We start from the raw sequence: 25,594 nt of genomic DNA on the forward strand, positions 1-25,594 counted from the left end.
TTGATGTGCCCCCTGAACCATTCTATCGTGTTGGCTTGGATCTTTTGGGCCCGTTTCCGGAGTACACCTCTACCACCTCCGGAAACAAATGGATTGCCGTTGCGACAGATTATGCTACTCGCTATGCCATCACGCGGGCCCTCCCCACCAGTACTGCTACCGACGTGGCCGATTTTCTCCTCTACGACCTCATCCTCCGTCATGGTGCACCCCGTCAACTTCTCACCGACCGCGGCCGTTGCTTTCTCTCTAAAGTTGTCGACGACATTCTCCGTTCCTGCTCAACAAAACATAAGCTGACCACCGCCTATCATCCCCAAACCAACGGTCTTACAGAGCGCCTCAACCGCACTCTCACGGATATGCTCGCAATGTACGTTTCCCCGGACCATCGGGACTGGGACATTGCCCTTCCATACGTGACCTTCGCTTACAATTCTTCTCGCCATGACACTGCCGGTTACTCCCCGTTCTATCTGTTGTACGGTCGTGAACCCCAATGACCTTTGGACACGCTGCTTCCGACATCTCCTTCTCTGCCTTCTGAATATGCCCACGACGCTATCGCCCGCGCCGACCACGCCCGCCAGCTGGCTCGCTCCCGCCTACAAGCCTCGCAGGCCTCACAGCAGGACTACTACGACCGCCGCCACCGCATGGTAAATTTTTCCCCTGGAGCCCTCGTCTTGCTTTGGTCGCCCACACGCCGTATCGGGCTTTGCGAAAAACTAATGTCCCGCTATGTTGGCCCATACAGTGTGCTCCGCCAGGTCACCGCCGTCACCTACGAGATTGCCTCGGCCTTTCCGGAGACAACCTCCGGTGCATCTCAGAGTGACGTTGTCCACGTCTCTCGCCTCAAGCCCTACGTGTCGCAATCCCTTGCCCCGCCCTAATTTCCACCGAGACGGTGTTTTTTGCGACCGGGGGCCATGCAACGGATAGAATAAGAGATGAATGAAGACTCTCGGCGGCGCGCGTGCTCTGAGATTCGGTGCTCTGTGCCTGGTGCTCTGTGCGGGCCGCCCTGTGCTCTTGACCTGTGTGCTGTGCCCGGGCGTTCTCGCGTCGTTCCCGCCTGGACCCCATAACAATATGATCTTTGAGACTCTTATAACCATGATCTTATAACCATGATCTTTGAGACTCTTATAATCATGTTTCTGAGAGATGGGCACATCCTTGAATTCTCACCCCCGTTATTCCCCGTTATTTTGCAGCAGGTTTTATGGAGAAATAAATGTACAGTCACTGATGAAATGCTTCTTAATTAAGCGTGTTGGACAGTAACGATACAACGATGTAATGGTATATTCTAGAGCGATTCCTCTAAGGCAGAGCATGTTCGTTTTATGTGGTACAGTTTTCAGCACCCTTACTTCAGAAATGGGTGCCTTTCCTCGCTCTACCTGTCAGCAATAAAGATTATTGAATTATATTATCAATATACGGCGCGGTTTAAGGAAAGTTAGCTTTTCAAAGCTTCTAAATAGAATATACGGGAACGTATTGCATGGCCGTTAGACAACATTTTTTTTATTCCTGAAATAGCAAAAGGAAGCGGAGGACTCTGAAAATAGTTGCGGTCACCCGATGCAGTTTGGTTCGTAGGGGTTTAACGTCCCAACCCAACTCAGGGAATGAGGGACGCCGTAGTGAAGAGCTCCGGAAATTTCGACCGCCTGGGGTTTTTTAACGCGCATTGACATCGCACACTACACGGGCCTCAGGAAATTCGCCTCCATCGAAATTCGACCGCCGCGGCTGGCATCGAACCCGCGTCTTTCGGGTCAGCAGCCGAGTGCCATAACCACTTAAGCAACGCGGTGGCCCGATGCAGTTCTACTAAGCATGCAGTGCGAAAAGAAATGGATATTTTATGGACATAGTCGAAAGCCAGTGTATACATTGTTAGATAAAATTGGGATTGTTATAAACAATAGACAATAGGTCTATAGACAATAGTCTATATGCAGTCTAAAGATTGTCAATAGACGATAGGAAATTTAGGCGGTTAGAGATTTTGGTCTATAAATTGTCTATAGGCTGTCTAGAGGCAAATGGCTGCTAAGCCGGCTATAGACTTTAATCTATAGATGGTTTATAGATTGTCTATAGACAAAAGGAAATCATGGCGGTTATAGGCTTTTGTCAATAGATGGTCTATAGATTGTCTATGGACACAAAAGGAAATAAGGCAGGTATAGACTTTAGTCTATAGATAATCTAATGACCGTCTATAGACAGAAAACTTGTCTGTTATAGACATTAGTCTACAGATATTCTATGGACCATCTATAGGCAGAAGAAAATTAAGTCGGCTATAGACTTTAGTCTATAGATAGTCCATGGACCACCTATAGACAGAAGGAAATTAAAGCTGATATAGACTTTAGTCTATAGATAATCTATTGACTGTATATAGACAAAGGAAAATTGTCTGTTGTGGACTTCAGTCTTTACATGATCTATAGACAGTCTATGACAAAAGGAAATAAGGCGGTTATAGACTTTAGTCTATAGATAACTATAGAAAAAGGAAAATTGTCTTTAATAGACTTTAGTCTATAGATAGTCTATGGACCATCTATAGACAGAAGGAAATTGCCACGGTTGTAGACTTCAGTAGTCTACGGACCATCTATAGACAAAAGGAAATGAGGGCGGTTATAGACTTTAGTCTATAGATTCTCTATACCGTGTCTGTAGAAAAAAAGGAGTCTAAAGGGCGGCTATAGAGTCTATAAAAAGTCTATAGACTGTCTATAGACCATTTTCATAAGGGCGGTACTGATGCAATCCTTTCTGCTGCCCCCAATCTCCTCTTTAGTTGTCTGTAACTCTTCATTAGCAGTTAGTGTTGTCATTAATGTCGAAGCAGTGGAGAGCCTGCGTTTCAACTTTGGACGAGTATGGGTACCTTATGAAACGCTGTCGCGGAATCCAGAAGCTAGGGATCAATTTTTCCACAAAACATAAACGGCGGGACGGAGATCATTTACACAAGACACCGTATATCTCATATAAAACTACCACGTTGAAAGCCACGCTGATGGAGGAAAAAAAAATGTTCTTGCCCAGTTTGGCAAGAGAGAAAAAAATACTGTCAGAAGTGGGGTTCGAACCCACGCCCTCTTCCGAGGACCAGAGCTTAAATCTGGCGCCTTAGACCGCTCGGCCATTCTGACCACGACGCATTCGCTTTTACGAATATATATTCACTCTGCGAAAGTGCGTGTGCATAAATGTAGCGTCTCTTCCAAAAGGAACCGAGCAGCCGCGAAGGCAGCGGGAGCGGGCTCTCAGCCGAGCGGCGGTGCTGCGGTCCCAGACGCCGTCCACTGCCCCACGGCAGCGAGTGTAAACAGGGCGACGTAATCCCGCGCTCTCGCTCTCCTTCCTCGGATAAGAAGTAAGCAGGTAGCATGTGAATGAAATATGTTTTTTTTATGGAAAGGAAATGGCGCAGTATCTGCCTCACATATCGGCGAACTCCTGAACCGTGCCGTAACGGAAGGGATAAAGGAGAGATTGAAAGAAGAAAGGAAGAAAGAGGGGCCTTTGTGGAGGGCTCTGGAATAATTTCGTAGCGAAGAATTTCGAACTTCGGCGTGCTGTCGTAATGCACGAGGTGAGGCTTACGTTAGTCGTAATTTTTTAGTTGTATCCGACTGCAGAGGAAAGAAAAAAATTGATGTTGGTTTAGATCTGGCTAACCCTGGTCGAAAGAAAAAAGCTGTATCTCCCTAGCTACGTTTGTGGTCCAGCCTCTGGAGGTCTCCACGCAGGCGTCGCATCGAACACACCTAGCGTTAGGCTGAATGCATCAAAGTGCTCCGTCGTTTTATGCAGAACCCAATTTGATGCCCTGCTCAGTACGCATGTGATTCCAGCGGACGCTTCCCGCTCCACTCAGTGAAGGTGTGTGACGTCACAGAGGAAGTAGGCAGCACACTTGGGATCCCTCCTTCCCTCCTCTCTGAAACGCGGGGACGGAGCGCACATCTGCCGCTCTCCATGTCACGCGTGGCGATGATCACACCTAGCATTCCGCTGAACGCAATAAACGGTACCGGCGTTTTATAATAATAATAATAATAATAATAATAATAATAATAATAATAATAATAATAATAATAATAATAATAATAATAATAATAATAATAATAATAATAATAATAATAATAATAATAATAATAATAATAATAATAATAATAATAATACGTTTTGGGGGAAAGGAAATGGCGCAGTATCTGTCTGATATTTCATTGGACACCTGAACAGCACGGTAAGGGAACGGATAAAGGAGGGAGTCAAAGAAGAAAGGAATAGAGATGCGGCAGTGGAGGGCTCCGGAATAATTTCGACCACCTGGGGATCTTTAGCGTGCACTGACATCGCACAGCACGCGGGCGCGTTAGCGTTTTCCCTCAATAAAAAGGCAGCTGCAGCGGTCGGGCTCGAAACCGGGAACTCGGGCGTTTTATAATCAATCAATCAATCAATCAATCAATCTTTATTTTTCGGTGCCCAGGAACAACCCAAAGGTCTTGGTGCTGGTACACCATTCACACGCACAAAATGTAAATTTATTACACCACAAAGGAAGACACTCAGGGGAGGTAGTGCAGCAGTCAAGGCGATAGAAAAAAAAGACATATAAACTAGGCGTGACAGCAAGCATGAAGCAAAAAAAGCGATAAGAAGAAAACAGCGAGAGCTGCGGTAAATGAAAACAGCTAGAACAGGCAACAGACATATAAATAACTAATGAAACAATAAACAAAGAGAATGAACACAAGAACGACCGATAACAGCCAAGTACAGCATATAGCAAAATACAAACAAGAATAAAGCCAATACTAATATGAACGAATAAGAAACCTCTGAAATACAAGCTAGAAATACAATCATACACGATAAGAAATGTAATTAGTGAACGCGTTACAGACAGTCAGGCGTGAGTACACAGGACTAAAGAAATAATATACAATGAATACAAGTAGACGTGATGAACAATTAAGGAGAAAAAAAAAACAATATAATACCGGTGCAAACGCACAAGTGTAGTAAAGACAAAATGCATGAAAGGGGAAGTTATGTATGAGAAAAAGAGTGCTCAAAGTGGAACGTCACGGACATCCAATATAAAGGAAGAGAGAATTTTCGAATATATCAAGGTGGGGACAAAGAGAATTAAAGAACTTTTGCATTCTGTCCAGAGGGGAGAGGGAGTGCGGGAGCGCAGAAACTTGGAATGGTCTGCATTCCCTTATGCTCTTTCGCGGTACATGCAAAAGGATACGCGCTAGGAGCTGAGGGCATAGAATGTGACCATGAAGAAGTTTATACAAGAAAATTATATCTGCCCTCACGCGACGGCAGGTAAGAGAATTAAGCTGCAGTGAGTTACTCCGTCTAGGACGAGAGCTGGAAGTTTTGCAAGAAAGCCGTTCTTGAAATATGCGTAAGAACTTTAGCTGAACTCTGTCGATTTTTTCACAGTTCGACTGGCAAGTGCCGTTCCAAACAACAGACGCATATTCCAAAAGCGGCAAACATATGGACAGGTAGAGCTTTAAGAAAGGAAGTGGGGCTCGAAACTCTCTCGAAAGCCTGCAGATGAAGCCGAGTGTACGCAAAGCCCGTAGAGCAATGCGTTTTGTATGAGAGAAGAAGCTGAAATATTTTTATTGCACAAAAGAATTCAAAGTACAAGAAACGGGCCTGTGAAAGCCACCAATGGCTTGAAGGACTTGGCCCGGCAAAATCAGCGGACGAGTGTGCAATATTCACTCGACGCATAACAGGGTGATTGCAGGGGTATTAACAGTTAAGAGGCTAAACACAAACAAGGAGCAAATCACGAGACAAGAATTAATACACATAAGATAAGATGAACATATTTCAGAGGTGATGACAAATACTTTTTAGAAGTATTGAAATAACCGCGTTACAATGAACAAATAATCTTTTTCAATGCCCTTTTTGACTGAATCGAGAATGCCTCATTTGGCAAATCGTTCAGAATTTTCGGCACGTAATCACAGCGTCTAGCTTCACCATATCTTGTTGAGGATCGCGGCACTACATAGCGAACACTATTACGAAGGCCTCGGAGGCTGTATAGCACGTTTTAAAATCACTGAACCAAAAATGCCGTAGCACCACAGTTTGTACAAAGACCAGAAGCAAGGCAAGCCAAGCGCCGAGAAGATGCTATGATTTTTGAGTGACGGATTATTGTAGGCTAGATTTCTCAGTATGTTCGTTAACAAAGAATCCACGCGGTTTTGCCATCGGGTAGGGCAAAAAGCAAAGACGGTAATCCCATATCGAAGGGTGCTGTAGACCAAAGCATGTGCTATCATTTTTTTTACTGGAAACGGTACGAGAGACTTGATATTGTTTTCAGCGCTCCTGAGCTTATCGCAAACTTGCGATAGCTGAGTGTGCCACGACATATCACTGTCGAAGAATACTCCCAGGTATTTTACCGAGTCCACGTACGTAGTTGGCATGCATCGACAGGAATGGCAGTTGTGCCTGTGTAGAAAAACTGGCATGTTTATAGCGGTTAATTTTAAAGGGGATCTAAAGCAAACGAGTTGGGTTTATAATAATAATAATAATAATAATAATAATAATAATAATAATAATAAAAAAATAATAATAAAAATATAGGTTTTGGGGGAAAGGAAATGGCGCCGTATCTGTCTCAAATTTCATTGGACACCTGAAGGGAACGGATAAAGGAGGGAGTCAAAGAAGAAAGGAATAAAGAGATGCGACAGTGGAGGGCTCCGGAATAATTTCGACCACCTGGGGATCTTTAACGTGCACTGAAATTGCACAGCACGCGGGCGCGTTAGCGTTTTCCCTCCATAAAAACGCAGCTGCAGCGGTCGGGTTCGAAACCGGGAACTCGGGCGTTTTTATAATAATAATAATTGTTTTTATTGGGGAAGGAAATGGCACAGTATCTGTCTCATATATCGTTGGACACCTGAACCGCGCCGTCAAGGAAGGGATAAAGGAGGGAGTGAAAGAAGAAAGGAAGAATAGGTGCCGTAGTGGAGGGCTCGGGAATAATTTCGACCACCTGGGGATCTTTACCGTGCACTGACATCGCACAGCACACGCGCGCCTTAGCGTGTTTTCTCCATAACGCAGCCGCCGCGGTCGGGTTCGAACCCGGGAACTCGGGGTCAGTAGTCCACCCCCCTAACCACTGAGCCACCGCGGAGGGTCGGGCGTTTTATGCAGAACCCACTTTCACGATGAGAGCATGCGATGAAGGCAGACGCTTTCCCGCTTAACCGGAGGTCAATACCAAGGTCAAAAGTCATAGGTGAAAGTAGAGATATTTGGTGTAACAGCCGCTGGTGTCGCTGCTGTAGCTGACGTCATGCGTCGAACCTGACTACCACCCGTTATGCTCATGGTTTGACCTCTAGCTACACTCAAGGTCAAACTTGCGACCACGCTGACCTCTAGCTACATTCAAAGAAAACTTGCGGCCCGGCTGAAATCTCGAAAATCTGGCGTAGTGAATCTTTTCGCTTCAAAAGAAACATGGCAGTGCTGCTTAATTAAAAAGTGTGTTAGTGCTGCCTACATACAACGTTCACAACAGGTCCAAAGGGAGCAAAAGGTAAACAAGAAGCATTGTCAGAAGTGGGGTTCAAACCCACGTCCTCTTTTGAGGACCAGAGCTCTTGCGACCCTCTTGCGAGGACCAGAGAGAGACCAATAACGTCACATGCTCATCAGCCACACGTCTTTATCATTTTCTTCGCAATGACGGCCGACTTATCTCGATTGATAGCGGCTACGCGCAATTGCTTCCACATTGTTTGAGACTGTTGTAGCTGCTTTGGTGGCTTATTATCGATGACATCATCAGATTCATTGAGAGCTATAGTTTCACACTTTTCTGGGTACATCCCCGTTGGCGAGTCATGAGCCTATAAAAGCTTTCGGCCTTAAATCTTGAAGCCCGGTAAGGAAAACGTGCGGCCTGAGACAGCAGCACTAAAGCGCAGCGCACTCACATTAAGCTTGGCTTCCCGGCTCTCCGTAGGAAGGAGGGGACTTCTTAGGAGGCTACTACTCCGGGCGACCGTATTGAGCTCTGTTAGAACCAGAGGTCGCAGATTGAACCCAACGCTTCACGTCCCGCAGAAACCCCATCTTTACATCGCACTCAGTAAGTTCAGTCAGTGTTGGGGAATTCCATTCACCAAAAGCGAATGATCCGCTGGAATCATACAAGTCGCGCTGTTGGCTCTCAAGCGTAAGCTGGCATGCTCCGTTGGTGGCTCCTGTAGGTCCTTGCGCAATGCCAGCAGTTTTTTCACGCATCCCGTTAAATTCGCCAGTGCCCCGCGAATTTTCGTGAGGACCGCAGCCGCGTGCGTTGTCATTTTCACGACTCGGCCAGTTTGTTTTCACAGGCACCGCGGACTTTGCACGTACTCGCAGCCGCAGGCGTCGATTACACATTTTTTACGCGAGCTCCGCAGACGTGCCCAGCAGTGCAGGAGGCGCCGACGTGGCGGCAGCAGGAACCAGCTCAATTGTGCACCTCCCACCCAATAAAAGGGGGGGGGGCAGTGGAAACCATTTGATCAGCTGCGAACACAGACACAGCAGCAACAGGCTCAGGACCGCCACGTCTTTGCAGGGCATTCCTTCCGCCTCCGCAAAAAGTGCTGAACGCGACAGTTTGCCTAATGAGGGAGCTTCCGCCGAGTCCGTTTGTGCCTCCTCTCGGTTCTTTGTCGACCGAGTTTAATATCCGTCGCTGGTTCGAGCGATGGGAAGGCGCCAGTGGGCTCGTCTGAATAGCAGCGGTGCCGAGAATACGTCACATTCGGCTGGTGATCACTGCAGCGTCGGGAGAGCTGGACGTAGACTCCGCTCCGGTGGCTGTGGACACCGCAGCGTCCGCAGGAATGCTCCGCGCATTGCGCCCGAAAGTGGTCCGAAGAGCCACACCGCCGGCAAACTCGCTGCATACCTTAGTAATTCCCTTGGGCTCGACACGGTAGACTTCGCGTAAACCATGTATTCAGGCCTGCCCGTCTCCGACAATCTGAAGACTGGTCCTCGGAGGCACGGCGGCACCGCTTAAGACCATGGCTCTTGAGGAGCCCGCAATGCCATTGCGACAAATTAGGAGCGCTCCTAGCGTGAAGCACATAGGTACGCCGCCGTTTCCACATCAACACATACAACTTTTATTTTGACGAAAGTCCGGAAACATATCTTGGGGAGGCCATTTTTATTATTCACACCGAAAAAGAGCCCATTTAAATGCTTAAAAAAATAGGGGCATAGAGAGAGAGAGAGAAGTTGCCGCCAGGAAGAAAGAAAAGGAAAGTGCACAGGCCTGCCCACTGGCTCAAGCCGAGCCACAATCGCTACCACGTGCAGATAGTAGGAGAGTTGAGAGATGGGATAGAAAGACAGGATAGTAAAGACGCGCTTAAGACAAGGCCGATCCCGGAGGCAGTGCAATACCGGGCAAACCGGTGGCGGGAGTGAAGCATCCTTCAAACTCTCCGCCACATTTCCAAAAATAAGTCCAATTGGACCCGTAACAGATACACTACCGGGTCCGGAGAATACATCAACACATTCCACTCCAAATTGGGCGAAAGTCCGAAACATCTATTGAGAAAGGCATTTTTATCATTCACGCCAAAAAAGAGCCCATTTAATGCTAAAAAAATCGGGGGCATAGGCCATGCCTGCATAGTATAGTAGAAAGAAACCTACAATGTGCACTAGTTATTAGGAGATTTACTGAAAGCTTTCCATGCTAAATCGCAAGAAAATTCTCTTCTGATGTAGCGCTTCACTCATCGCATCGAAAGTCATTTTGGGTGGAAAAAACAGCGCGAAAGGAACGGAAGACAAAAAAGAAGGAAACCACACAGACGAGCGCTCGTCCGCGCTCGTCCGTGTGGTTTCCTTCTTCTTTGTCTTCCGTCCCTTTCGCGCTGTTTTTTCCACCCAAAATGAACGCATACCAACTCGCCCAACTTTCCATTCTACTACAGTGTATCGAAAGTCACGTTTCTTTAATGCAAAATCCCGCTAAGTGCCGAGAAAATTGCCGAGAAAATGTGCTCTCGCTGCTGAAAAACCACACACAAGGAAGCCAGAAGGGTGTCTCGAACCCTATGCGAAAAAATTGGGTTTTGAGGAAAGGAAATGGCGGAGGAATTGTCTCGCATATCTCGGTGCACACCCGAATTAAGTCGTAAGGGAAGGCAGGAATATGAGAGGGAAAGAAGGAATAGAAAGAGGTGCCGTAGTGGAGGGCTCCGGAATAATTTCGATCCCCTAAGGTTTTTTTAACGTGCACAGACATCGCCCACGGCCACCTTTGCATTTCTCCTCCATCGAAACGTCGCCGCTGCGGTCCGGTGGTAGTGGTGGTGGAAGACGTTTATTTACGGCTGTTTGCAGGAGAGAGTGGCGACTGGCCTTAAGAGCCAGCCCCTCAGAAATTTTAGGAGAGGTCCCTAGTGCGGGACCCCTGTGGCTTCCGCGGCAGCTCAGGCCCTAGCGACGAGGGATATTTGGCTCTCTAACATAGAGCAGCCGAGCAGGGCAGCCTCCAAGCTCGCTCGCGTAGGTGAGGAGAAAAGGGAGAAACATAGGCGCTTTCACCCCCCTGCGAAACGGCTAATCAGAAGCGAGAATGGCGAAACGGCTAACCAAATACGAGAACGGTAATGTGCCCGGCAGCCAGCTCGGCTAGTCGCACTTCAGCCGTATGCCGTGTGCTGTGGACCAAGATCGACCTTGAGCTCCCTAGTAACGCCGCAACCGCGCTCAAACAGGTTGCGCCGCCGTAGACGTCGCTTACGTCGCCGCTCACTCCACCAGGGGCGCTATTACGGATAACTCTCAAAAACAGTCTCAATGTTGAGATCGTGACGTCAAAGTGATGACACCGCCAGATGCCAACCGCGGAATCGGCCAATGAGGAGCAAGGTTGCGGTGGCTAGTAGCAGGGCTCCGCCCCGGAACCATCTTTCGCACAACAAGGGACCTTAGAGTATTGTTTTGCTGTAAGACGCAGTGAATAAAACGAGTAATGTTTAATTTTGCTAAGAAACTGTATTTCAAACTCAACAACACTGTAGCACCCTCTCTTGGCCGGCGCCGACAACCCGGCTAGCGCGCGCCACCCTGCAAAGAGAATAAAGACGGCACCTGGTCGTGGCTCGTCGAGTCGAGGAGGCGATCGAGGAGCTGCTGGGCAAACCGCGGCAGCTCTTCGATCGCTGGTCGCTGTTCTGTTGTCGTGGCTCAGCTACCCAGGCTGCGGGGCAGTGGCTAAGTACCTGGCGGTGTTGCTCTAGCTTGCTAAATTTCTCCTTTTTGTCTGCGGCTGTTTGCTCCATTGAAGACCTGCTGAAGTGTACGTCATTCGCGAACCACTCGGTGAGCGCATTCATTCCGCCTCATCTAGCATGTTTCAAGGGCTTGGTCCGAGGTGTTGACTCTGGATTCAGCCCTGCGGAAACGCTTGAGAACCTCTCGCCTGCGGGAGTCATTGCTGTCCATCGATGCAGCAGGATGGTTGACGGAGAAAAAATTCCTACGGAGTCCGTAATTGCCACATTTGTAGGAATATTTTGCCCGTCAGAGATTAAGGTGTGGCCTTTGGTTTTTCGAGTAGATGCCTTTAACTCTCGGCCCCTTCAGTGTCAAAACTGCTGGCGATTTGGCCACAGCGGCAAAGCCTGCAAATCGGCCTTACGCTGCTGTGCCTGGGGAGAACGTCATTGCAGAGAGGAATGTCCTGAACAGCAAGAGAAATGTTGTTTGTGTAGCGGTGCTCACCCTGCTGATTCGCCTGACTGTCCTGCACGAGCACAAGAAGTTCAGGTGCTCGAGCTTATAGACAAGCGCAGATGGAGGCAGAGAGAGGCTTTTGCCACAGTCAAAGAGAGAACCTCAGCCTACTCTAGTGTGGCCGCCAAATGTCCACCCATAATGGATTCTAGTTGGTCCCAGGCTATTACAGCGGCAGTTGAGAAAGCTGTGGCAAATGCAATGGATCGCATTATGGAAACCGTGTCCATGTGCATTTCGCAGGTCATAGCTGCTCAGATGACCAATCTTCTGCAGGCCTCCACCGCTCCGCTCTTGTATTCTTTGTTTTCGGAAGCTACCCCTCCTTCTGTAATTATCGATTCCGCTCCACAGGGCCAAAAACAATGTGAGCAACAAAAGACCTCTCAGGCCTCTCCTTCGCATAGCGTTATGGACGCATCCTCTATGAATTGTATGGATATGGAGTCTGATCTCCGCGCCCAGAAACGAAGTGGGTCTCCTCTGAATATTGCAGGTCCATCTTGCCCCCAGTCAAAGACAAAGAAAAGTAACGCAAGTCAAAACGCTAAGACCAGTATTCTAGAAAAGGCAGTCGCGGCTGCGGCACTTCCGCCAAGATAGGGTTCTTAAGTGTATTCCAGTGGAATTGTCGATCTATATTCTCAGCTTAAACAGATTTAAATTGCCTATGCACTCAGCTTCTACCAGATTTAGTTGCTTTACAGGAAACATGGCTAACTTCAAATTTCAATTATCATCTCAAGGATTACCATCCGTTCCGGCTTGACCGGTCATCACGAGGGGGAGGGTTGTTAGTGCTCATATCTACAAAGTTTTGCCACAGGGCATGCATTTCTTTTCAATATGCGGACAATGAATGTGAAATCCTTGCGGTTGACCTTAGTGTCCCAGGTCAACAGCCCTTTACGGTAGCTAATGCATATTTCCCTTCTGGTGTGCGTGACACTCGGCCCCTTGACTCACTCATGTCTAGTAGCCGATCTCAGGTTCTTTTACTTGGCGACTTCAATTCGCACCATGTGACTTGGGGGTTTAAAACAGACAGCTTTGGTTCTAGACTATTTGATTGGGCTTCTGGCAATAACTTGTTCTGCAACAATTCCGGATTGCCTACGTTTGTTCGCAGTCAATGCCGCTCTGCCTTGGATTTAACTTTTTCCTCCCCAGGAGTCTCTGTTATGTCTTGGGCGCCTGTTGACTGTGCAACAAACAGTGATAATCTACCGATTAGTTTCAAGTTTGCGTGTAAATTAACTCTTCCTGAGCGACATCAGCGCACGTTAATAAATTACAATTGCTCTAAAGACACGCTAAAATCAGCCCTCCAAATCACTTCAGACACTCGCGCTCAGAGAAGTGCCGAAAGCAAGGCTGCACATCTCTGCTCGGTACTGGACCATGCAAGGCAAAAGTCTGAATTTTTGCTTAAGAGCACAAAGGGTGGAATCGCGAACAATTGGTGGAATGCTGAGTGCACGCGTGCATATAGACGACGAAAAGCAGCTTGGAAGAAACTTCTCATCAATCAATGCCCAAAAAATTGGCTGGATTATAAGTATGTTGCAGCAACATTTAAGCGCACAGTCGCCCGTGGAAAGGAGGAGTATAATACAAATCATTATGATTTCCTTTCCCAATCAGGAAATAAAGGAGCTTTATTTAATTTCATGAGGCACAACAAGGTGATTCCTCCGGCTGCCAACATTGAATCCTTTGTTCAGTCCCCTGCTCACATCGCAAAGGCCTTAGAGGATATTGCGTGTGGCCTAGAGCTTCGCTTTACATCTGCTTTACCTTCTCCTACTATATTCACAAGCACCTCAAGTGATTTCAATGAGGTCTCTATGCCTGAGCTGTCGCAAATTGTTCTGCGCTTATCCCCAGCGGCTCCTGGCCCCGATAGGGTCACTTCATCTATGATCAAAATATTGTTCAATGAATCTCCTGCAGACCTGTTGGCTCTCATTAACCATTCTATTAAAGGTCCTTGGATACCGCATGAGTGGCGTCTTGCTGAAATAGTTCCATTGCTTAAAAAGCAAGAAGAGGGCTTAACTTTAGACAATATACGCCCTATTTCGTTAACATCGAACCTTGTGAAATTGGTGGAAAGGGTCCTTCTGAGCCGTGTCATGTCATTCATTTCAGAAAATGCTGTATTGAATCCATGCCAAATTGGTTTCAGGCCGGGTTGTTCAATTTGGTGTGCTCATACTGACCTTGAGAGTCGTATTAAATTAGCTCGCAATAGAAAAAAGTTTGCTGCGCTTGTTACCTTGGATGTCAGTAAAGCATACGACAGCGTGGAGCACTCGACTCTATTACTAAGATTACAGGAACTCAACTTCCGAAGCTATTTTGTAGCCTGGACATCTGTTTTTTGGAAAATAGAGAATTTTACTGCTGCCAAAATGGTGTTTCCTCAAGGAGATTTCCACAGACAAGAGGTGTTCCGCAAGGATCAGTTCTCTCACCTGTTCTTTTTAACATTTTTCTAAGCTCAATTCCATGCATTCAAAATGTGAAAACTTATGTGTACGCCGACGATATTGCATTTTTTGCATCAGGAAGTGACATTCACACTCTTTATCAAACCCTACAAAATTACCTCAATGTTCTTGACAACTGGCTAGGAAGAATTCATCTGTCCCTTAATGTGAAGAAATGCGCATTGTTAGTATTTCCAGTTTCTATTCCAGTAAATATCTGCCTGGTCTATAGAAATAACATAATACCTCAAGTTCAGACGGTGAAGTATCTCGGTGTAATATACGACTCTACTCTCTCCTGGCGGCCCCACATTGAGCAAGTTTCTGCAAAAGGAGTTCGGGCCATTGGCATCCTGCGCAGGCTTTGTAGTGCTAGGTCAGGCATCTGTCCAGATTGAATTCGATGATATTTTCCCATCGAATGCAAAGCTGCAGCCCTTCCCGCTTCTTCAGGGTCTATTGCAGGACCACCTAAGGTCCTTTCCCTCTCATGTTCTTATTGCTACCGATGCCTCGCAGGATCGCGAAAAGGCAGGTGTGGGAATTTTTTCGCCTTCACTGGATTGGTCTTTTTCTCTCCGTCTTCCTGACTTCACTCCAATTTTTTTGGCTGAATTATTAGCAGTAATCTTAGCCTTACGAAAATTAGAATCTACAGTTTCCCAGGTCGTGGTTATGACAGACTCTCTCCATTTGCTCTTCCTTATCCTCACCCACTGACTCTCGGCCATTACGCCTCTTTAAGTTCCTGATTCCGCTCCATCTAAATTCGGTAAGGTTGCTTTGGGTACCCGGTCACATGGGCTTTCACTTAAATGAGGTTGCAGATTCCTTAGCAAGAGCCTCTCTGAGCGGCCCAATTGTTGCTGTCCTGCCATCATGTGCATATACAGCTGCGGTGAGGTTTCGCAGCTACACAATATTTCAGGAATTTCCTGCCTCGGCTCTTACATCATCTCCCGAATATCAGCATCTTCTGCATCCTTGGAGTAGCAAAGACTGGCGCTCACGCAGACTAGAGGTCTCTTTCACACGCTTGCGTTGCCGGGTTCCCCTTCTAAATTTCTACCTTCACAGATCTGGCCTGGCAGCTTCCCCACTGTGCCCTTTTTGTGCCGAACCTGAGACAATAGATCACTTCCTGCTGTTCTGCCGCCGCTTTTCTCATTTGAGGAAGAGTATTTTGCAGATTCCATTTCATCAACTGGGCTTGCCTGTGTCTTCCGCGGTTGTTCTTTCCATTGGCGCTTCTTTGCTTGGACGAAGCGACAGGAGTGTGCGCTCTGCTGTGCAAAATTTTCTTCAAGAAGCGCAGCGACTCCCATTCTAATTTCTTTTTCCCGCCCTCAATCAGTACGACATTGCAGCATTACAGGCATTGTGTACTATTATGCACATTAAGCAATTGTCCCGTCTTTGGCCTCCAAGTTAACTGGACCCCTTTCCTTCCCTTTTCCAATCTCTCAAAATACACACTATTACCACTCCTTTTCCTGTCAAAACTTTCCTGTATCCAGTAATTAATCGCCTCTGTCTTAACCACTCCCCCGTAGTGGGTATGTGCCAGCAACGTTTGAGGCCTTCCTTCCTTCCTTCGTGCCGCCACGACTGGCAGTGCTGTTCTGGTGTCTGCTCGTAGCAGTGGTCTCGTTTCCTTCGCTCCTGAGGCGTTAAGCCTACATTGGTGACCTGGGACGAGCAATGACCGATCGCGCAACATCCACGCAGCAGGATTCGCGTCCGCAGGACGTCTCGTCGCTGCAGGTTCGCCTTCCACCTTTCTGGCCCCAGAACCCGCAAGTTTGGTTCCACCAGGTTGAGGCGCAATTTTGCCTAACCCGCATCACATAGGAGACGACGCGCTACTACCATGTTGCCTCAAGCCTGCCTCGTGACGTTGCCGGTGAGCTCTAGGACGTTCTCTCCGCCCCCATGGGTGCTACACCATATCAGCACCTGAAAACCAAGGCGCTGGAGAGATTTATGCCGTCGGACCGCACCCGCCTCCAGCAGCTCCTTACAGGGGAAGACCTTGGCGACCGGCGCCCCTCCCAGATTCTGCGCCGCATGCAACAGCTTCTCGGGGAGCGCGACATCCCCAACCACTCAGCGTTTCTTCGAGAGCTTTTCCTCCAACGCCTTCCCCAGCCCATCCGCCTCGTCCTTGCGGCGGCCGTTGACGTCACCCTCGACCGCCTGGCTGAGCTCGCAGATAACGTTCATGTGGCCACCTCCCCGTCCGTCACTGCTGTTTTGCCGCCAAGAGACCCAGCGATTTCGTGCCTTGAGGCCCGTCTCGAGGAGCTTGCCGCCTCAGTGGCCGCACTCTGGAGCCGACCTCTGGAGACCCGTCCGTCTCGTCTTGATCATCGCGCTCTTTCGCGCTCACGTCAAGCTCGGAGTCCCAGCCCTACATCTCTCTGCTGGTACCACAGGCGTTTTCGCCACCGGGCCACGAAGTCTACACCACCCTGTTCGTGGCCGGGAAACGGCCGCCGGGATCACTAACGGCGGCGTGTGGTTCCCGCAGTCATTCGAGCCTCCTCTTTATGGTCACTGACAAGTTCTCCACCACCCGGGTTCTTATCGACACGGGCGCGGAAATCAGCGTGGTTCCACCGACTAAGGCAGATCGTTCCAAGCCACCAGGACTGTCGCTCCGTGCTGCCAACGCCTCGTCTATACCCACGTATGGGCTACGATCTCTCACCCTCGACTTCGGCCTACGCCGCACTTTTCGATGGGTCTTCGTCATCGCAGACGTGGTTAGCCCGATCATCGGCTCAGACTTCCTCTCCTACTTCGACTTAGACATCAGCGTGCGGCATCGTCGCCTTACCGACGGTCCGACTCATCTCTCCATCTCAGGAGTCTCGTCCTACTTTGCTCCCATGGGCATTCGCACGCTGATACCTTCCTCTCAGTTCGAAAAAGTGTTGGCGGATTTCTCGGAGCTCACTAAGCCATGCAACCTCACTCAGGCGCCTAAACATACTGTGACACACCACATCGTCACCCGTGGTCGACCCGCAGCTGCTCGACCGCGGCGCTTGTTTTGAGACCGTCTAGCTATTGCCAAACGTGAGTTTGACCACATGCTGGAGCTCGGCATTATACGCCCGTCGTCCAGCGCGTGGGCGTCTCCGCTGCATCTAGTGCCCTAGCGTGATCACAGTGCCTGGCGTCCCTGCGGCGACTATCGGGCGTTGAATGCCAACACTGTCCACGACAGCTATCCGATGCCCCACATCCAGGAATTTACATCGCGCCTCGCCGGCTGCGCCATTTTTAGCAAAGTTGACCTGGTTAAGGCGTATCACCAAATTCCCATTGAACCCGCCGACATACCTAAGACCGCCATCACGACGCCCTTTGGTTTGTTTGAGTACATCCGGATGCCTTTTGGACTACGCAATTCGGCTCAAACCTTCCAGCGGTTCATGGCTGAGGTCACGCGGGGCCTACCGAGTGTATTCGCGTACCTTGACGATGTCCTCATTGCCAGCCCTACACCTCATGATCATGAGCAAGACCTGCGTGCTTTGTTCAAGCGTCTACAGCACTACGGCCTGGTTGTGAATGCCTCCAAGTGTGTTTTCGGTGCTTCTGACCTCGAGTTTTTGGGTCATCACATATCCTCAGTGGGTATCCGCCCTCTCGCGTCCCACGTCCAGACCATCGAGCATTTTCCCCTGCCCACAACCCTGCGCCTCCTGCGACAATTCCTGGGGCTGGTGAATTTCTCCCGCCGCTTTATTCCGCACTGTGCAGAGCTACTTCACCCGCTCACCGACCTCCTCCGGTCAACCGCTGGCCCGTCCTCCGCAATCTCTTTGTCATCAGAAGCCCAGGCCGCCTTTACTGCCGCGAAGCAAGCAGTTGCTAACGCCGTGCTTCTAGTCCATCCGCGCAACGACGCCCCTACGAGATTGATGGTGGATGCCTCCAGCGTGGCCATCGGAGCCGTCTTACAGCAATACATTAACTCCGAGTGGAGACCATTGTCTTTTTACTCTCGGAAGCTACTTCCTGCTGAGACCCGCTACAGCGTCTTCGGTCGAGAGCTCCTAGCCATCTACTCCTCTATCCAGCACTTTCGGCATTTTGTAGAAGGATGCAAGTTTCACGTGATAACCGATCATAAACCGCTGGCATATGTGTGCCGGACCAACTCATCGAAGTACGTGTCACGTGAACTTCGTCAGCTCGCTTATATCTCGGAGTTTACTACCGACATCCGGCATGTGAAAGGTGCAGCCAACACCGCCGCTGACGCCCTCTCTCGTATAGTCGCGGTAGACGCTCCATCTTCCACCGTCGACTGGGCCGCATTCTCTTCTGCCCAGCAGAATGACGATGAGCTCGCCGCTTTTCGAGCGAACCCTCGTTCTCTCCGATTATGGCTTGTGCCCCATCCTTGCTCGCCTGAGGCCTTGTGGTGCGATATTTCAACAGACTTTCCTCGCCCTTTTTTCCGGCTTCACTATATCGCCCTATCTTTCATTCTCTCCATGACATATGCCATCCAGGCATTCGGGCTACTCAGCGCCTTCTCACCCAGCGCTACGTTTGGCCCGGAATCAACGCTGATGTGCGTGCTTGGACGCGCCGGTGCCTACCCTGTCAGTCGATCAAGATCTGTCGACATGCACAATGGCTGACACCCGAATTAGTTACACCCTTTCTATCAACTTTACCGCGTTTGATTTTAAAGAAATTGGCCTAACATTATCCAATTCATAGCCTCCACCCTGATTTTTAAGTAAAGGGATCACCTTGGACAGCTTCCACTCAGAAGGCATCCAAGCGTGTTTGAGAGAGTAGTTTATTAGGTGCAATAACGAGTTGGGGTACTCTTCAAAGAGAATCTTGAACATCTTTGTAGTAACACCATCAGGACCAGGAGCAACAGCTGGCAATCTCTGGACAACTTGTGAAAGCTCTGATAGGTTCACTTGTGAGGCATTATCATTTGGCACGATTGATGCAAACAACATTGGGCGCAAAGGTGGTAAAGACGAGAACCGCTTTTGCAAGCCTCCGGCAATTAATTGAACCGCCTGGATAGCTTCTTCAGGGGACATAACTAATGACTGAAAATTATGAGAGGACATGAGCTGTTTCCTAGACCGTAGAAAACCGAATAGTGCACGTCGGTTGCCCGCCTTTGAATGATAATCGAAGTGTTCTGAGTCGTAATTTTCCTTCGCGCACGAAATTGATCGTTTAAAGGTGGCTGGAATAAATTTATAATCACCCCAGTTATTCGGGCATTGGTTATGAAGAAGCTTTTTTCATGCTGCCTTTCTCCTCCTGTGATCTCTTGTACAGTCCGCATTCCACCAGTTAGAAGAATTCCCTTTTGTTGCCTCACCAGGAACTCCGACTTTTTACGGCTTTCCTCTATAGCCAGACATATGCTTGCTGACTGGTGGGCCTAGGCGATGCTAGACACTGTAGCAAGGGCAGAGCGCAACGCCGTCTGAAATCTGTCAATTTACATGTGTCCGCAACTGAGAAGACGCCGGAATTATATGACATATATCAAAATGAATAGGTATATGGTCACTTGAGGTGCCGTTATCAACAGTCGACCAATTCGTTGCGCCAATTCCAGGACTAATGAACGTGAGATCTAAAACAGGTTGAGTGTGTGAGCGAAGATAAGTGGCCGATCCTGAATTTAAGCACATCAGGTTGTGATCAGAAACCCAGTCCCAAAGGCGCTTGCCGCATGTATTAGTCCTGAAACACCATGACACATGGTGAGAATTGAAGTTCCCAGCCACGAGAACTGGGTTTTTACAGTTGGCGAGTAACAAGTCCAGAGGTCTAATATCCTGGACTCCATTGGGGAAATAACAATTTGCTGTTGAAAATGGAGAGCACCCAGGAAGTACAAAATCTAGTGCCAAAATCTCACAGTCAGGAGACATTTGTTGAAAAGATACCATAGCCCTGTTGCAAAATTTTGAAGAGACTAAATTTAGTAAACCCCCTCCTCTTGACTGCCGATCTAGGCAAAATGAACGGTAATTTTTTATATGAAAATGTTTGTCGGTTGAAAGCCACGTTGCTTGCAGAATTATGACATCCGGATTAAGCTGGGTAGAAATACATTGTAAATCTGTGGAAGCTGAAAGAATAGAGCGACAGTTTCACTGCAGAACCCGCAACGACGCTATGGTTGTGAAAGCCTAGCAGCAGCAACTGCCTGCTTCAAAATGGTATCTTCGGGTTTGGTGCCAAGCTGCTGCTTCTTTGATACGGACTGGGTGCACAGAGAAGACAACCAATGAGACATGGGGGACCCGCTGCGCTTAAGAGGTCGCGCATCAGGCTCCTCCATCTCGGAATCATAGATTATACCAACATCCCTCGAAGTACCCGAAGTAGGAACAGCGGAAGGGGCAGAAGTTTTTTCCTGGGGCTGTGATGCTACTGGAATTGTAGACCAGATAAGAGGAGGGGGAATTGCTATCGAAAGAGGTGCCAAACCGGCCTGCACGGCATGTGTAAGCTGAGTCGCTAGAGCGTTTGTAAGGCACTCCGACACACTTGCGACAATCGTTTCTGCCATTTTAGACATGGAAGCCTCCACAGCAGCCGCAATTGCCTGGGGCAGCGTTGAGTATAACATGACACCTTGCCGAGCGGTCACACCGGCATAACCGTGGGCACGTTCTTTGACCTCTGAAATAGCGTCACGGCGTGAACAGCGTTTTCTGTCAATTATCTCCAGAATTTGGATTTCCTGAACTCGAGAGGGACAATTTGAGTAGTTTGCAGAGTGGGCACCACCGCAAAGGGAACACTTCTCATTCTTCTCAGTGCAAGTGCTTGCTGAATGACCATCCCCACAGTTGCAACACCTCAATTTGGATTTGCAACCGCCCGCTCTATGTCCATAGCGCCAGCAGTTGTTACACTGCAGAGGCCGAGATGGTAATGGGTCTACCCGAAAGATTAGAGGCCATGCCTTGATTTCAGAGGGGCAGAAAGTGTAACAAAGGTAGCAATAAAAGATTCAGTGGGCATCCGCACGTTGTTTACATCCCGGCTACAGCGGTGCACAGCAACAACACCTGCAGCCGACAGAAGCCCAAGAGTCTTTGCCGGAGACAGGGAAGAGCCTACGCCTCGTACAATACCTTTCGTGCACGCCAGATGTGAAGGGTAGAAGGAACTTACCCGAAGGGAGGCAAAGGATGAGGAGTTTAGCAAATCTCTTACACAGGCGAGGTCTGGCGATCTGCACAGAATTCCGCCGCGTCCAATCTGGCGTACCTCTGAGATCGACCCATAACGAGAAGTCGCCGACTGGAGAGCAGCCCGAACAGCACCAGGGTTGTTCATCTTGATTGCACCACCATCTTTAGGCACCAGCGCGACAGGGATACTGCCGTCACCACTGCGCAAAAAAGCTTCCAACGGCAGGAGATCAGGGGACCGAGAAGCCGACCAGGGGGAGCTCCCCTGGCCAGGAGATGGGTCGACATAGCCCGTGCTTACTGCCTTACCGCGCAAAGACGCAGAGCGAAAATGCCACAACCAGCCACCCGCAACTTAACCGATCGTTCCCAGCAGAGCAGAGCTTCCAGGAAGTTGCCTGGCGAGGCGAGCGTTCCAATCACGGGTCCAATCACGGGCATGCGCAGGCGTGTGTAGGCGTGGTTGCGTCGTTTATCGTTTGTAGCAATTTATTTTTGTCTTCTTAATGTTGTATTTTCACCTCTTAAGTGCACTTGGCTGTGGCGGTTAGGCGCCTTCTCATCTGTGCATAATTTTGTCCGAGAGCTTGTGCTCATGTTGATTCGTATCTGCTGAGCTGCTGTTTTTTGTTAATCGTCTATGACTCCTACGTGTTTTATGGAAAAGTCTGTAGTCTATACGGCAGTCTTGCAATAAAGGAAGTTGGCGCTGCTTGTGTGTTGTCTATAGTCTTCACTGAAGCATGTCTCTCTACGGTGACGAAGCTATAGAGCGAAGATGAAAATCTAGCATGTGTTCTAGAACTCGTCGAGGACAAGTGGTAATTCAGGAAGAGTTCTGTTGGGGTTCAAGCCACACATTTAAAACTTAGACTTAAGTCTTACTTGGTTGTCTGGGCTAGTTTAGTGAACTCACAAAAAATTATTCGGTGATCTTAAACATCTTCCTGGAAATCAGCGTCGAAGGCGCAGCAAGGGTGTCTGCATCGGTAGAAGGAAGGCAATTTTCCAATGTTTTTTCCATTCTAAGAAAATAAGAATCATTGGCTGGGGCGCACGAACATGTGCATGGAACTATACTGAGAGAAGTGTTAACAACATATAAAACCATGCTAACATGGTCAAGAGGTGAGACCCTATCGCTTTGTTTCCCTGCGCTGACTGCGTCCCCGAGCTGACTTCTCGAGGAGGCAGGAAGCGTTTGGGACGTGTGAACAACGTACCCTCGAGATTGCTGAAATTCTTGCTCTGTGAATTCCGCATAGCAAAAGAAGAAAGGCTGAAATGCATAACGAGGTCCCTTTAAACGGGAGAACAGAGGTGGTGGAGGAATGTTACCTAAACGGCTCCGTAGAGAAAGCACTTTTGCACCTTCAGTTGCAATCTCTTGACGTCGCGTTGTTTAGACCGGTCGAATGTCTTCCTGTAAGCACATGTGCACTCGGAACCGCGCTGAGCAATATTCGAACAAGGATACAGACTTGTTATCTTGTTACGTTAGGATTTATGCAAGAAAATGCGGCGTTTAAAAAAAATTAAAGGAAAGAATTGACCGCGTCACGTGTGTATACACAGGTTGACTCATTCTCATATGCAGGTGTGTAACAGAGTGGCTTCCTGGCTAACAAAACTAGGAAGTCTGTCGCCGTGCACGGAAGCCTGACTTTCTTGAAGATAGCCGATTCATCAAGCATAAAATGTCTTTTTTTTTATGAGGACATTACCTAATGTCGGATCGAAATGGTCGTGTTTCTTCGAGGTGTCGGCGTCGGAGGAAAACCGCATCCCTGGTGGTGTTAGCGGCTGGGTGGGCCACCCAAATTAGGACTGCTTCGGTCAATCGAACACGCTAATTCTTTTAGATAACTATGCCCTCATCGTACAGTTAGTGCAGCGGCGCCGAAGTCAACTTTTGCCACTTTAATAGAAGGATCACCGTCGCTGCTTTGGCAGGCCTTATCGCTTAGCAGTGCTTGCACCTCGTTGATGACATTTAGCTTTAGCATTGAGCGATACCGCATATCCATTTTTTTCCTTTATGTACACCCAGCTGAGCGTCGACGCGTCGCGGCGCTCTCTGCCTCGCAAATTTTTTTCGAAAAAAGCGTCCCAGTCTTACAGCGTCCCGGTATTTCAATATTTTTTAAAATAATGACCGTAGTGAGCTTCCGACAAGTTTTAGCGCAGAAAATCATATAGCCCTTATATTCAGCAGATTGAAGCGAAACCTTCCGAAATGAGTTCGACGGTACTAAAAAAAAGTAAACTTTGCAACCAAGAGCGCAGAGAGGGATTGTGGCCAACGCTGCAAAAAATGGCCATTCTTTCTTTGCGTGCGCTTCATACCACTGAGCCTGGAGAGCAGTGGCATCCCGCTTTATGATAAGTGCTTGTTGGTAGGAGTTAACTATATTGCCGTCATCGTCATCTTTCATTGTTTCGTTCTCTGTTTCGCAGGGGTCGTGCAGTGAAAGCGTACGAGTGATTAACGATAAAGTAAGGCTCGCCTTTGTCACCCACAGCAGCTTTTATGCAGCCGTAAAAAAAGGCGAGAAGCAGACCATTTCTTGTGTGACGTGAATACTTGCAGTAGATTTAAGAGCGTTAGCTCCTACTCATCGCGTTTCTCGATTTCTTGAGAATTACTTGGGAAGTCCGAGGAATTCAAGATGGCAGCTCCCTCAGTAAATCGATTTGGCAACCCATTTTGTGATTGACTGGCAACATCGCGAATATATCGAATTGGTCATTGATTGGTTTTATCTATTATAAATGCAAGATGTCAAATTTGTATTTCAATTGGTGTCCCCTCACTTTAATCTCACTCATATCAATTCTAGTAAACCACACGGCTAAAGCGCCAACTCCAAGCGCCCTTTTTGGGCTACGCACTCAGCGTCGGCGCTCTTGGCGTACGCCAAAACCAGTCTGCGCATGCGCACAGCAGAAGACGCCAGCGAGCCTCGGCGAAGCGCCGATATATGTCTGTGCTAGATATCGGCGTCAGCGCAAGGGCGCTCGCGTACGCGTCGGAAGAGGGGTCAGGTTTATAACAATGGGAGGATCGCGGGGACCTCGGTGACTCTTTTCTTCATGGCTTGAAGCTCTTCCAGGTTCCCCGAAGTTTTCTTCGCGGTTTAAGTTGTCCTTTCATCGCTCCTAACCCTTTCTCTTCACGGCTCGAAATTCTCTCCCTCGGCTCGATAGGGGAAGCGAGCCAGCTCCAGGAACATGGAGATGCATGCCCCTTTTCGACGGCCCTTTCCCGCGTACACCAAGAGCGCCGACGCTGGACGCGTACGCCCGGGAAGGGCCTTTGGAGTTGGCACTTAACGCTCGTTACTTCAACGTCTTCCTGACAGCGACGGGCCGGCATCTTTTTTGACAGATGTCCGCTCAACGTTCAATAAAGACGGCGCGGGTACGCGGCGTTAGCCGCGATCCGATGTTTTTCCTTTTCTTGCAACCCAGCCAAAGAAATGAGTAGGGGAGCCACACAGTCTGTCTCCCTTGAACACGCTGGGTGAGAAAAGAAAAAAGAAACAGACATTCAAAGCCGCCCACTCTCCCCGAGAAGCTGGGCGTGAGGGGAGGACACACGAAGTGGACAGTGCGCGAAGCATATCGGCGTGTCTCTCCCAAACCAGGGACAGAGAATGTAAGAGATGGAGGAGGCGCTCAACTTAATGCGGCGCGTGGTGGCGGCTTTGTGAACTAGCGGCACATGAACCAGAATCCTGGCCATAATTGTTTGCATTTCTCACTTGCATTTGAACAACTTTTTTATTGCATTGCACTGTGTTAGTGTCGATGCTGCCAAAATGGTTCTCAGGCTTAGTCAAACTGTCTTCACTGATTTTCCCAAGTGGGCCAAATACATTGTAAAATGTTGAAAAAATAAACTGGATTTGATTTTCATGTGACCTGTATCGATGAGTCCAGCCTCCTACAGCAGTAACTACGAGCGCCACGAGCGATGAACTTGTCTTCAGGTAGGAGAGCAGATTATTGTCA

General features: G+C 48.6%; 1 non-coding gene across 1 annotated transcript; it reads right to left on the bottom strand.

The window, feature by feature from the left end:
- Window positions 1-3,104: 3,104 nt before the first annotated feature.
- Window positions 3,105-3,188, bottom strand: TRNAL-UAA (transfer RNA leucine (anticodon UAA)). Its single transcript has one exon. It is a non-coding gene; the product is annotated as a tRNA-Leu (tRNA).
- Between the last annotated feature and the right edge of the window lie 22,406 nt (window positions 3,189-25,594).

Source organism: Amblyomma americanum, chromosome 1 (genome assembly GCF_052857255.1).
Source record: "Amblyomma americanum isolate KBUSLIRL-KWMA chromosome 1, ASM5285725v1, whole genome shotgun sequence".
NCBI lineage: Eukaryota > Metazoa > Arthropoda > Arachnida > Ixodida > Ixodidae > Amblyomma > Amblyomma americanum.